Genomic DNA, 15,000 nt, shown 5'->3' with positions numbered 1-15,000 from the left:
CTTGAGAGTGTGTGTGTGTGTGTGTGTGTGTGTCAGTGTGTGGGCTGGCACTGATGCAGACTAAAGTTCAGAACCACGTTGAGGACCATCTGGAACAGTGGGAGAAAGGTAAGGCCTATAGCTCACCTCACTGCTGCACTCTTAAGACGAATGTGTTAAAAACAGCACAACTTGCGTTGAGTTTTTAACATGTCTCTGTGTCCAGATAGGGACAACACAGTTTGCGTTGTTTCCTTTTTCATTTGTTACACAATATGTGTTGAAATTAAACCAACTCGCGTTGTGATTGTAGATGGATAGATAGATAGATAGATAGATAGATAGATAGATAGATAGATAGGTATACTTTATTGATCCCCAAGGGTCGGTTGCCATCCGAGCGGGGGGGGGGTCTTGTATCGGTTGCCGTCGGTGGGGGGGGGGGGGGGGGGGTGTTGGTGTTGGTGTCTTGTTTGTGCGATACACTACAGACTCTGTATATTTAACAATTATTTAAATAACCAGCTTCTCAAAATAACAGTTAACAAAGAACAAAGTAACAACACCAAACAAACTATACAACAGTATACAAATATTTCAAAATATTTGTGTAATTTGTGCAATTTTAAACAAAACTATTACAAACTATAGAACAAGTGCAAAAGAAAGTGCAAAACAACAAAATGTGCAAATGTGATCAGTCACTACTTATGGCAGAGCTGACAACTAGCATTGTTACAAGCCATCCTCCTTGGCTTTAAAAATATCATTTCAAAGGCCCTTTGGTAATTGCACTGTTTTACTATTGGACCATTAATGCTTATCTTCATGCAGGCTGTCAGACTGTTGACCTGCAGCCTGTTACGCAAGTCTGTCCTGATCTATACACCGAGAGTGAATGAAGTTTAGATCATTTTATAGTTTTGTGTAATATGGATGGAATTTGAGCGCGGAGCGCTTTTTAATTTAGAGGCCGGAGTGGCCGCTCTGTTCCGCTCCCATACCGCTCACACCACGAGTCTGAGGCATGCCCACTAATAAAACCAAGACCGTTACATTTCAAAGATATTGGCCATATAGCCTAAGTTTGTTGATGGGGATGGAGTTAGCTAAATAATTTAGAAAGCATACGCGTAGGCACGGATGGGCCTGGACGGGCCTAGGTCTATTGTCAGTCTTGCGTGTCCGATTAGACGCGCAAGTCAACACTGTGCTGAGAGCAGGTGGCTGTTTACTCGGCCGCTTCTCCGGTCAAATTCGCGTCAGGTCAATTTAGCTTCCCGGTCCCAAAGAACTAAGAGCAACGGCAATATATTTCACTCAGAAGATTTATTTTAAAAGACTGCAACACGGATAGTGCAACAACAAATAAGCTTGGCAACGTTAACGTCAACGTACTAAAGGGATCAGTCGGGATTAATTGCCAAAAGAACGAAAATGACAAATCACGCAGTCGGCTAAATATTTTAACTTGCGCCAAACGGATGAACTCCGCATCGGTGCGTCGCATACATTAAAAAACAAATTGAAGCAAGAACTTGATCATTGGACAACCCTACCACTAAACCTTTCCATAGGCCTGCAACGTTTATGACATAAAAAGTGGAATATGAACGCATTTCATCACACCTGACAATTAAACGGAGCTGTGGCTGTTCGCGATTTGACTGATTCTTGAGAACGAGGAGCGAGATATTTGCACCGCTCAGCTCCGCTCACTAGCTCTGAATGTCACATATGTAAAGATTATAAAATCTGATTATTTTTCGATTCATGACCCGTTTCTTCTTATTTTTAATGCGTTCTGCGGAGAAGGGAGATTGGCGCTGGTCACGGTTTGGAATGAAAGGGAGAAAACAGGACAAAGTAACACGTTTTTTTTTTTTTTTTGACGACGTAGTTAAAGCGGCAGGCTTGTTTTGCCAAGGCGGCCACCTTGACTGCAAAGTGCTGCGGGAAACCCTGTGTTACACAATGTGTGTTAAAATTAACACAACTTGCATTGAAAACAACACAACTTGCGTTGTGATTTTAGATAGATAGATAGATAGATAGATATATAGATAGATAGATACTTTTGATCCCCAAGGGGAAATTCAAGACGTCTCTGTGTCCAGTTTGTGTTGTTTCCTTCTTCATTTGTTACACAATATGTGTTGAAATTAACACAACTTGTGTTGAAAACTGAAAACAACACTGCTTGAGTTGTTTTTTGTAACACATCTCTGCGTCCAGATAGGGACAACACACTCATTTTAAGAGTGTACACAGAGACTCACAGACTACCACACAGTCTGGCTGCATCTGGTTGGGTCAAGACAGGCAATGTCTGTGTGTGTATGAGAATACATAAAAACACAAGGGAAAGACGTGTGTGTGTGTGTGTGTGTGTGTGTGTGTGTGTGTGTGTGTGTGTGTGTGTGTGTGTGTGGTCAACACAGGCAACATCTTTTCTCAGTGTTGTTCTCGTGTGTTTTGGATACTCTCAAGTCAGTGTCCTGGTTAGTGATTGGATACTCTCAAGTCAGTGTCCTGGTCAGTGATTGGATAGTAATACTTGATAGTTTAGATACTTAAAAGTAACACCCAAAGATTGGACATTAGAATTGTGATATGACAATCAGATTCAAGCGAAATTAATTTTCAAACAAGGAAGTTAGATGATAATATGCATCGCCTAACCTCAATTGTATTGTATGTACTTGTATATTGCAAGCACATTGGAACATAGTTTCACACCGTTAGCTGTCTGTAGAAGTTCTTTGATATACAATATAATTATAATTCTAATTCTTACTCTAGTTTATAAGTATATAATCACACAATTGCTGTGTGTTACTTTGTACATTGTGCTGTGTGATGTACTAGATGTTATATTGTAACTACACAGCAGCCAAGGCTACACTAGGTCATGACATTCTACAAAGGCTGATGTCATTGGTGTCGGTCACGTTGATTGGTTGTTGTTCCTGGCACAGGGTCAACTTTATTGTCAATTCTGCTGTATGCAATAGACATATAGAGGAGTAACCTTGCGTTTGTCTCAGGCTCACGGCCGGCTAAAACAACAACAACAACAACAACAATGAAACAGCGACAATGTAGGAGATGAAAATTACAGTATATAAAAATAACAAAATACAGTATTACAAATAATGTAATATTTGTAGCAGCAAGGCACATGATAGGATTAAATATATTTACGGATTTAAATATATTCATATAGGATTTAAATATATTTATATATTTACAATATATTTACAACACAGTGATTTGCAGTTGGGACCGTCGTGACCTACTGGTTAGGACATTGCAGCTCTGTTAAGCGTCTGGAGAACTCGGCCAGCTCTTCTTCTGACTGCCCCTTAGATGCTATGGGTCATTTCACTCCGAGAAGAATCATACTGATCCAAATCAAAAGCCTGCACACATCTAACCACCGACTTCATGAACTTTTCCACTCAGCTCTATTGTGGCCTCTGATTGGCCAGAACAGCTCAGTGTTCTGGGTAAGGATTGGAGAGGGCCTGAGTGATGGTGCTCCTTGTATGGGAAGAGGTTTTAGAGACAGTTTTACAGTCTGTCAAATGCCACATGAAGGCTCTGTGTCAGTCTCAGATGCTGGGCTCACTGCGGTTTCAGTAATAGCTGTTTGTGACTACCGGTATGTCCCAGCCTCACTATGTGTGTGTGTGTGTGTGTGTGTGTGTGTGTGTCTGTGTGTGTGTGTGTGCGTGTGTGTGTGCTTGTGAGATTGCTGGTTGCCGTGCAAACCTCACAGATGATGTCAGCGTTTGTCTGGTAATGTGTGGGGGTTTGTAGTCGTGATGCACACTGTGTTTGGCTCTTTGTGTTTCATAGACAGCTTTGACGTTTCTTCTCACTCACTTACTCACTCTCTCAGCCAAAGTCTCTCTCTCTTTCTCTCCCTCTTTCTCTCTCTCTCTTTCTCTTTCTCTCACTCACTCACTCACTCACTCACTCTCAGCCAAAGTCTCTTTCTCTCTCTCTTTCTCTCTATTTATCTCGCTCACTCACTCACTGCCTCAGCCTAAGTGTCTGTCTCTCTCACTCGCGCACACACACACACACACACACAAACACACACACATTCACTCACTCTCTCCATTTTCCATAAAAGATGAAAGAAGGTTTGTGTGGAAAGAACAAAAGGCAGGAAATGATTGTCTTTCAGTCAACTGTCACACCAAAGTCATCTCCCTTATCTCTCTCTCTCTCTCTCTCTTTTCCTCTTTCTCTCTCTCTCTTTCTTTTTTTCTTTCTCTCTCTTCACTGTTCCTGATGAAGGGCAGAGAGAAAGAAGGAGGAGAGAGATGGAGAGAGGAGGGTGGAAACATGAGAAATGTAGGGAGTGAGAGAATAGAGGAGAGAGAGAGAGAGAGAGAGAGAAAGAAAAAGAGAGAGAGGGAGGGAGAGAAAAGACAGAGAGGGCAGTTAAAGAAGAGAAAGGAGAGAAGTGTATATGGTGTGAGAGGGCATGGGGAGATGAGATGAGAGAGAGAGAGAGAGAGAGAGGGAGTGTGTTAGAGAGAGAGAGAGAAAGAGGGAGTGTGTTAGAGAGAGAGAGAGAGAGAGAGAGCAAGAGAGAGGGAGTGTGAGAAGAGGATACAGAGAATGAGAGGACTTGTCTATAGCTATTCTAGGATACTCTGGGATGGCATGAATACTGTCTGGGCAGAAGCTATTATGGTGACACACACACACACACACACACACACACACACACACACACACACACACACACACACAGAGTGCAGTCATCTTCGATCTCAACAGCACTCATTCAGCTCAAGCCTGCTTTGCCAGCAAAATAGTAAAAAACGATGAGTAAAAGTAGGGGAAAGAAATGGAAAATGAATAGGAGAGTTGTATGTGTCCCTCTCCTTAGTGTGTGTGTGTGTGTGTGTGTGCCTGTGTGTGTGTGTCTGTGTGTGTCTGTGTCTGTGTCTGTGTCTGTGTCTGTGTGTGTGTGTGTGTGTGTGTCTGTGTCTGTGTCTGTGTCTGTATGTGTGTGTCTTTGTGGGTTTGTTGTGTCATGATTTTGTCGTGTTCTTGCTGTGATTTGACTTTTATGTGTTCAATTTAAATTGCAACTTTTATTTTTTTTATATATTTACTACCATTGATGATGAGCATTTTCCCAGTGTGTACTAGTTGTGATTTCAATAGAGAAATTGTTTTGTGTGTGTGTGTGTGTGTGTGTGTGTGTGTGTGTGTGTGTGTGTGTGTGTTTGTGTTTGTGCCCCTTAATTGCGTAGAGGGAGTAATGGCTTCTGATATTGCTGCCTCGTCTTGAGTGAGACTGATCTGTTGTGACCATCGCAGAGAGAGAGAGAGAGAGAGAGAGAGAGATGAGGAGAGATGAGAATGAGGGATACAGATAGGGGAAGAGAGATAAAGATGAAGAAGAGAAAATGAGAGATGAGCATAGAATGAGCAGTGGAGAAAAAAGAAAGGAGGGAATGATGAGGAGAAAGAGAATGAGAAATGGAGAGAGAGAAGGAGAGAGAGAAGGTTGAAGAGGAGGGAGGAGCAGATATCAACAAATATCAGGAGGGAAGAGCATGATCGAGGGGAGAGACAATTACACAGCAGGCAATTTATATATGTGTGTGTGCGTGCGTGCGTCAATGTGTTTATTTTGAAATGAGACAGAAAGACATCAGCAGAAACAGGCAGGTGTGTGTGTGTGTGTGTGGGCGAGAGACATGGGGAAAGTTCAGAAAAGAGAGAGAGAGAGAGAGATGACAGAGGCCTAAAGTGGGCCAGTTTTGTATGTATCAGAGAAAGCTGTGCAGCCAGGAGAGAGAGAGTGGTTGAGGACAGCCAACTCTGGCTTTGATCACACACACACACACACACACACACACACAACCACATGTTGAGGGAACACATAACACATTCTACTGCTGTCAAGGCTTACACCGTATGATCAAACACACACACACACACACACACCCACACACACACACACACACACACACACACACACACACACACACACACACACACACAGAGGGAGAGAAACACATATAGTGTACACTCTATCACACTTATATACAGACACAAGCGCTGCCTGATGAATTCCACTCTGTTCTCTCAACAGTGAACACCTTCACACAGTTTGGCAGATAATGTACAGGCTTCGAAAAGTTTGGATGTTCACTCTCAAGTTTGGATGCTCACACACACACACACACACACACCCAAAGCAGGACCTGATCTGAAGAAGAGTGTGCCAGCTGTAGTCATAAAGTGACTGGAGGCTCTGATTATTCATCCATATAATGCTGGGCCATAAACCAGCAAGTGCACAGCTAGAGATCCAATCTGAGGTGTGTGTGTGTGTGTGTGTGTATGTGTGTGTGTATGTGCTTGCTTGTGCGTGAGTGTGTCTGTGTGTGTGTGTTTGTAGTGGTGGGTGCAGACTGAAGAGGCTTGTAGTATGGGGGTGTGAGTATTTACCCACTGGCCGAGCCATAAAAAAGTGCTACATTGGAGAGATTTATTGCCAAAGTTGTGTGAATGTGTGTGTGTGTGTGTGTTTTCATATGCGTGTGTGTGTGCGAGTTTGCGTTTGTGTGTTTATGGGGGTATGGTTATTTATCCAAAAACTGATGCACATTGGCAAGCAAGTGGCACATTAGGATTCACAGTGAGAATGGGACCTTGTGTGTGTGCCAGGCTGGTCTGTGGATGTGATGTGTTGCGGCTAATGTTGCGTCGTTTCATCGCATATTATAAGCTGAGCTACAGTATGTGCACGACTGTTGTCATGAGTTTCTGTATCCTTGTCCGTGTGTCTGTACGATATATCATGTGTATGTGTGTGTGTGTGTGTGTCTGTATGATATATCATGTTGGTTTGTTTGCGTGTGTTGATGGTGTCAGACAGTGTCACTGTGTGGGAGGGCTCTTCTCATTTGGCCTCCGTCAGTGAGGACACAGCCCAGCTGTTGCAGCTGTGTGTGTGTGTGTGTGTGCCTTGTACACACTCGTGAAAAGGCTGAGCAGCTCTTCAATCTGAGTGGTATCTTTTGTGAGGAGGATAGAACACAGAAACACAGAACAGAGAACAAGGCGCGCGTGTGTGTGTGTGTGTGCGCGCGTGCGCTGTTGATTGTCAGTCATGTTTAGGTGTCAACTCTGATTCTGCTAAAAGTACAAATTTGTGCAAGGGGCACGCACATCGCAGTGGTTTAAAATAGGCGCTGGACTCAAAGAAACTTAGATAAAGTTCCATCCGACAGTCACAGAACTCTTCCTGAGGCCATAAGCCAATCAGCATCCTTGGGAGTTTTTTATGTGTATTTGTGATGTTTGTGTATGTATGTATGATGTTGTGTGTGGGTGTGTATGTGTGTGTGTGTGTGTGGGTGTGTGTGGGTGTGTGTGCACACATCTTCATCTTCAGGGACTGTAAGGCTCCACCACAGTGGGCCTCTTAACTATTTAGCACACACACACACGTACATGTTTAGACAAGCTAACACACACACACACACACACACACTCACAAGCACACACACACACACACACACAAACTGTTGATTTTCAGAGCATGAATGCCTCTAATAGCCTTACTCTAGAGCATAATGCTGAGTGAATACTAATATGTGTGTGTGTGTGTGTGTGTGTGTGTGTGTGTGTGTGTGTGTGTATTCATGTACATGTTTGTGGTTTAGTACGGGAATGTTCTTAGTTCCCCTTTGCCATGGAAACGGGAATTTGCAAAGGGGGGTTGTGTGTGTGTGTGTGTGTGTGTGTGTGACTGTGTGACTGTGTGTGTGTGTGCGTGTGTCTGTGTTTCTTTACACTTTTGGCAGCATAATGGTGGTGGTCCATCGTGTACACACACCCATACCATCCTGCCATAAAAATTCCACTTTCTTCAATAAGGGGTCATTTGTCTCTGTGTGCGTGTGTGTGTGTGTTTTCCTATGTGTGTGTGAATGTGTTTGCTTCTTTCTGTGTGTGCATGTGTGTTTTTGTGTGTGTACGTGTGTGTGCGTGCGGGTGTGGGTGTGTGTGTGTGTGTGTGTGCTTGCTCGCGCGGTGGGTAAAATTCCGGATAGCCTCCCCTGACCCAGGCTGCATGCTGGGGGCTTTTCAGAACTCCGACAGCCGAGGGAGAGGAAGGAAGCAGAGAGTCAAGAACTTCCTGCAGAGAGAGAGAGAGATGGAGAGAGAGAGAGATGGAGAGATGGAGAGATGAAGGGAGTAGAAGAGAAGGGAAAGGGGAGGATGAAAGGGGGGGTAATTAGAGAGGGAGAAAGGGGGAGGAATGGTAGAGAAGGAGAGAAAGAGAGAGAGAGAGAAAGACTGGGAATGTGGACATAAAAGAGGGAGGGAAAGGGGGAGTTGTACATGGGTGGAAAGTGTATAATATATAAACAACGCAATGTTGGTCTGTAACAGATTAAAACTCATTTTAATGCTTCGCTTACTTAGCATGAGGAGACTGCAGTCTCTGGCATTGCCCACGTGTGCCCTGAATGCCTGGGATTGCAATACATGTTGTTGTTGTTGTTGTTGTTGTTGTTGTTGTTGTTGTTATTGTTAGGAGCATACCCTTTGTGTTGGTCTTGGATGAATTGGGTAGTTACCCCCTATAGGCATTAAATGGGCACCCAGTAGGCTGACGTGGTGATGAAGACTCAAACAGTCAAAGATGGAAAGAGAGAGAGAGAGATGGAGGGGACAATTAGACATGAGAAGGGAAGGAAAGGAAATAGGAAAAGAGGGAGAGAGAGAAAGAAAGAGAGAGGGAAAGAGTGAGAGAGAGAGATGGAGGGGGCAATTAGACATGAGAATGGAGAGAAGGGAGAGAGGGGGTAAAGACAGAGAGAGAGAATGAGTGAGAGAGAGAGAGAGGGAGAGAGACAGAGTGAGAGAGAGAGAAAGGGAGAGTGAGAGGAGAAAGGCTTAGATAAAGGAAGGATGAGTGTCAAACAGGGAAGGGAAAGGAGGGATAGAGAGAAGGGGGAGAGAGAGGGGGAAAGGGGGATGAAGATGGAGGGTGAACGAGTGAGAGTGTTGCACTCTATTGGTTGATGGTTTGCTGTTGTGTGATGCCATTGGTTGGCTGGATTAGAGGTGTCGTTGTATAACCCTAGAAACACACACTCACATACTCAGTCAGATTTTAATACACTGTCAGTACACACACACACACACACACACACACACACACACACACACACACAGAGTTAAGAGAGAAAAATGTAGAGAGAATGACAGAATGCAACTCCCTCTCCTTCCTCTCCCTCTCTCTCTCCCTCCATCTCTCTCTCTCTCTCTCCCCCTCATCTCCTCCAATGTCCTCTGATGTCCAGTAGAACTGATGGACTTCATTAAACAGCAGTACCTTCTGGATCTGTGGATCTGGCTTGTCTCACTGCAGGTGTGTGTGTGTGTGTGTGTGTGTGTGTGTGTGTGTGTGTGTGTGTGTGTGTGTACTTTCCCCAGGTACATCAAAGAGCTGTCTGAAACCCCAGTGCTTGTCCTGGCAATAATTCAGTATCTGTCTTTTTTTCACCCTTTGAGCCTCAAGCCTCTTAACTGCAGTTTCTCTAGAGAACTGTACTGGTCACTGTGTATTAGCGCAATTGCCACGCACACACACACACACACACACACACACACACACACACACACACACACACACACACACACACACACAATCCATAATATTGGACTGGGCTTAGTTAATGAGTTTCCATTAGTGGTTTATTGTGGTCTGTTGGGAAACACTTTGTCTGGGGCCACGGTCAGATAAATGTAATAAAACAGCTGTCTCTGTGTGTGTGTGTGTGTGTGTGTGTGTAGGAATGTTGATGTGGGCATGGTTGTCTGTGTGTGAGAATGTATATGCTGTATGTCTGTGTGTGTGTTTCATGTACTTGTGTGTGTGTGTGTGTGTGTGTGTGTGTGTGTGTGTGTGTGTGTGTGGTAGAGCAGGATGAGTCACTGCTCTCGGTTCACAATGAGATGATGGCTGCTGGACTGCAGGGGTGTAAACACGCTGCTGTAGCGTTATGGAGCGCTCAGCTCTACCAGACAGGGTCACAAAGTCAAGAGCCGCAGGCTGTGTGTGTGTGTGTGTGTGTGTGTGTCTGTGTGCGTGTGTGTGTGTGTGTCTGTGTGCGTGTGCGTTCGTTCATGTTCTATCATTCTTACCTTAATTTCACTACCACAGTAGCAAGAGCATGCAGCTGTGTGTGTGTGTGTGTGTGTGTGTGTGAGTGTGAGAGAGAGAGAGATAGAGCGTTTGTGTGTCTGTGGCTGAGCGTTTGTGGCTGGGTGTGTTTATGTTCTATCATGACCACCTCAGTTTCACTACCACAGCGGTGTTTGTGTTTGTGTTCTACATGCTATGATTGCTACCTCTGAGCTGTTTATACGTTTCACAATATTCTACTCAAGCCTGACAGTCAGTATGTTGTTAAACACTATTTTAAAACACAATGCTTGCGTGTGTGTGTGTGTGTGTGTGTGTGTGTGTGTGTGTGTGTGTGTGTGTGTGCCACTTGTTGTCTACTTCAGAGAGACAGCCCTGTCTAACGCTGTAAAGCTTTTCACTTTTGCTGTAAACACATCCAATGTGATGTCCTTGATAAACACCAGCTAACACCACTCTCTCTCTCTCTCTCTCTCTCTACTGTATCTCTCTCTATCTCTCTCTCTCACACACACACACACAGATATAAAAAAGGACACACACACACACACATTTGTCTTTTTTTGAAAGACCACAATCCATTTCACAACTAGTATGGGGGTTTGAATGATTTGTGGCTTACAACATTCTATAGAGAGTAACAGTATTTTTCCTTCTCTCTCTCTCTCTCTCTCTCTCTCTCTCTCTCTCTCTCTCTCTCTCTCTGTGTCTGTATCATTCCCTCCTCTCTCTACATCCCACCCCTACCCACTCCCCCTCCCTCTCTCTATCTCCTCTCTTTCTTTATTCCCCCCATCTGTCTCCCCCTTCAGCTTCAGACACAGGGCAGGATGCTGCGGCCAAACTGGAACAGGAGCGGGCAGAGATTGTGGCCAAATATGACAAGGTAATTGTCCAGACATGACCAGCCAAACCCAAATAAAATACTGTGGCCAACGATGACAAGGGAATTAGCCCAGGCATGTCCAGCTGAACCCAGATAAAAGGTTGTGGTGGTCAAATATGACAAGGTAATGACCCAGACATGCCTAGTCTAACCCAGATAAAACATTCTGCCCAAATATGACAAGGTAAGCACTTAGACATGACCAACCGAACACAGACTAAAGGGAAACTTGACAGGATTAGCTATATTTCCCCCTCTGCTGGAGCATTATGCTATTTCAAACTGTGGAAAAAGGTAAAGATAATGCACATGGATTTGTTTACAAGCTAGCGAAACGGTTAGCATAAGTTCTCACTTCTCTTACCGGGACGGTAGTCCCAAAGTTGCATGGTTGGTTTTCCGCCTGGGGACGCTAGGGGGAGTGGGAGAAAAAGTCACAATTTTCACAAGAACGGGTCATTTAACCATCCAAATGATTTCTAAACGGGTTTATTAAGCTGAAATAGTTGCCAAGGTCCCCTTTAAACATTGCGGCCAATTATGACAAGGTAATCGGCCAGACATATCTAGCCGAACCCAGATAAAAATTGTGACCAAATATGTAAGGTATAATGGACGACAATGGTTGCTATGGCCAAAGGCCAGTCTTTAGTTCCATCTTTCCCGTTGTCAAGCGGGCATATCCCAGGATTCTGATGAACCGTAGCTTTGAAACATCACTACTCTACTTTGCCAACTAGCTAAAAGTCACCTCTGTACAATGTTGTTAGATAGATAGTATCTACAACCAATGCAGTGGATGCATAAGCTGATACATGTTTTGCCATTTCCAATCAATCGTAATGTATACAGAACATGCATTAAGTCTGTTTATATATTGTGCATAGGTGATTAAAAGAAAACTCAACACGTTTAAAGTAAAGGGTGTACGGGTACACGTATACGTACTGAGCGGTTTAGATACAGGACATTAAGTTCAATAGATGTGTACCAAATGTACTGATTGAGGTCTTTAACAGTAATCAACCGTATGTTTTTTTGTGTACGGATCATGTTTTAAAATTCAAGTTCCCACACAAACATATTAAGTGGAGGACCATATATCAGTTTAGCCAAAAACATTTGACACCTTTATAAAATACTATTCCCGTTACACATCAGCAATATTGTCAGTGAATGTTAGCAGGCTAGCAGTACCTACAGGCTTACTGAACCGAATGAAAATGAACCGAACCATGACTTCAACACTGACGTACGCAGGGCTTAAAGGGTTCAGGCACCGTGCCTGAATTCAGGCGTGAGCTGGTATGCTTAAGATTTAAAAATAGGCAATGAGACAACAGTATACTGTATATGACATCCTCATAAATGTCTGATAGCTTCAGGCACAGACATTTGTATTGCTTTAAGCCCTGCGTACATTCAGAATCAGTGTCAGAATCAGTTCATCAATTCAGTGATTTTTGTGTACCATTACAGCCATAGTATAAAGTTTGTACTGCATGGCAGTGGACAGTGGGTAGTGGGCAGTCCATGAGCCCTCAGTGCTGCTGTTTAATGGATATGTAAATAGCAGCTGACGGATTTGGGCTAGCCCAGTTCCAGTGGCCATCGATGTAGATGGAGAGATGATAGCTCTGAGAGTAACTGAGACCCAGCTGGACCCAACTGGACCGAACCAGATGAGATTGCTGGCCTCGACGCAGGCGCACGCTTGGCTTTTCAGTCTGGGTTTAACAGGCTGTGGTCATGGCTGTTGTTTTTATTTTGTGTCCGCTGTAATTGTCCAGTGAATTGGCCAGCCTCCTCCTCTGTGAAGGGCACGAGTCTTTGTGTGTGTGTGTGTGTGTGTGTGTGTGTGTGATTCAGTCTAATCAGCACAGCTCATTAGAGAGGGAGTGTGGGGGCCGTCTATCTGACACTCTGGATAATTACATTATGATGTCAGACCCATTGAAGACAGTGGCACAATTACACACTTACACACACACACACACACACACACACACACACACACACACACACACACACACACACACACACACACACACAAACACACACACACACAAACACACACACACACACACACACACAGAGATAGACAGAGAGAGGGATACTCTAATTCGGTGTCTCTCCTCAGTCTCTGACATAGACATACTACACACACACATACACACACACACACACATCTTTATTTTTTAGTTGGAATGGAGAAAATAAGCCCATGAAAATAGTGTATCCAAACTGCCATGGTAATAAGCAACTGTGAATATCAGTATGAATGAATAGATGGGGTGGGGGAGTGTGTGTGTGTGTGTGTGTGTGTGTGTGTGTGTGTGTTTGTGTGTGTGTGTGTGTGTGTCTGTGTGGTGGGGTGTTACAGAGAGGCAGTTGTTGTATGTGTGTTACATCACCGTACTTCTTCACCTTTACACCACACCCACCAGCCCACAGATGTGTCATCATCAGACTTCTTTAGTCCTGAATGATGATGCATTTTTTCCCATCAGCCCCTTGGGCGGGAGCCCATTTCCTTAGTGCCTTGGACCCCTGTCCTACTGTCATTGGTCAAGACGGGCATGTCCCTCCCCTCCTACTGCCATTAGTTAAGACAGGCGTTCCCTTCCCTCTGCCACCGTCATTGGTTTAGATGGGCATGTCCCTCCCCTACACTACTGTCATTGGTTTAGATCACTTTCTATCAGTGAAGCGATACATTTCCTGTCCATCAGTTTCATTGGTCAAAATGGACACGTCCCTCCCTTATGCTTTGTCATTGGTTACACAGCATTAGTCAGAGTATCTGAGGGGTCATACTGTTATCAATCTGACATGAACTTGGGTTCATTGAGAACAAAGAGATCTCGAGCTATTGATCTATTGATCTATCTATCAATGTATCGATCCATCTATTGATCTCTCGACCTATCTAAAAATATGAAAGCAGAGCAAAGGACTGATTAGTTAAAAAGTTCAAATGAACTTGTTCCAGTCTTCAGGTTCAGTGCAGATCATAACGCATTCCTACTGCCACTCTGCCTCAGATCAGCTGATGAGGGAATATTAGGGTCGTTGAGAGGAGAGAAGAAGGGGGTGCTTTGAGGAGAGATGGGACAAGGGAAACTGACTCTTAAGAGTAAACGCAAACCATATTCCCCTCCCAACCCCATCCACCCACACACTAAGAAAACAAACAAAAAAAACAAACAAAACAAAAAACAGTCTATGTCAGGTCATATACTATAATGACTATAATACTGACTCTTAATTACATCTTGCAAATACGTGTGTGTGTGTGTGTGTGTGTGTGTGTGTGTGTGTGGGAACTGTAATACACCCTCTTCATTCATCTTGGAGGGAGGTGAAGAGGATAGAACATGTGAAGAGAAAGGAGGGCTGAAGAGATGGAAAATAAGAAGGAGTCTATGGAGGAGGACAATGGAGGGATGAAGAAGAGAAGGGAGGAGGAGGAGAGAAGAAAGAACAGAAAGAAGAGGAATAGATATGGGGAAAAGGAGGGAATAGGCAAAGCAAGCAGACAAGATGGAGGGGGGGATGGCGGGTCGGAGGAGAACAGTGGAAAAGAAAAAAAAGTGGAAAAAGTGTGGAATAAGAGAAGGAAGGGATGACGGGAGGGGAAGAAGAGAGAGGAGTGGATGAATAGGGAAGGAGGAGAGGAGGAGGTCAGAGCAGGGCGGCTCGTCAGTGACTGATTGCAGAGCAACAGGGAGTCTCGATAAAACTCCCTCATCATTAATACATGACCCCTATGTGTGATCCTGACTCGGAGAGAGGGGTGAGTGTGTGTGTGAGTGTGTGTGTGAGTGTGAGTCTGTTTCACAGAGAACATCCAAATGTCATCCATCTCTCTCTCTTCATCACAGCAAGCCCACTGCCAGTCCTGTCTGTCCATTTACTCTCTCTCTCTCCCTCC

General features: G+C 44.2%; 1 long non-coding RNA gene across 1 annotated transcript in view; it reads left to right on the top strand.

Annotated features, from left to right (window-relative positions):
• Positions 1-15,000, top strand: part of LOC121697172 — a 47,884-nt gene that overhangs the window by 28,185 nt on the left and 4,699 nt on the right. The window contains exon 3 of the long non-coding RNA XR_006026394.1: positions 10,993-11,066. This is a non-coding gene — a long non-coding RNA (uncharacterized LOC121697172). The remainder of the gene's footprint in view (positions 1-10,992; positions 11,067-15,000) is intronic.

This window comes from Alosa sapidissima, chromosome 22 (assembly GCF_018492685.1).
Source record: "Alosa sapidissima isolate fAloSap1 chromosome 22, fAloSap1.pri, whole genome shotgun sequence".
Lineage (NCBI taxonomy): Eukaryota > Metazoa > Chordata > Actinopteri > Clupeiformes > Clupeidae > Alosa > Alosa sapidissima.
Note: the sequence above shows the minus strand (reverse complement) of the source record. Positions and strands in the feature narration are given on the sequence as shown.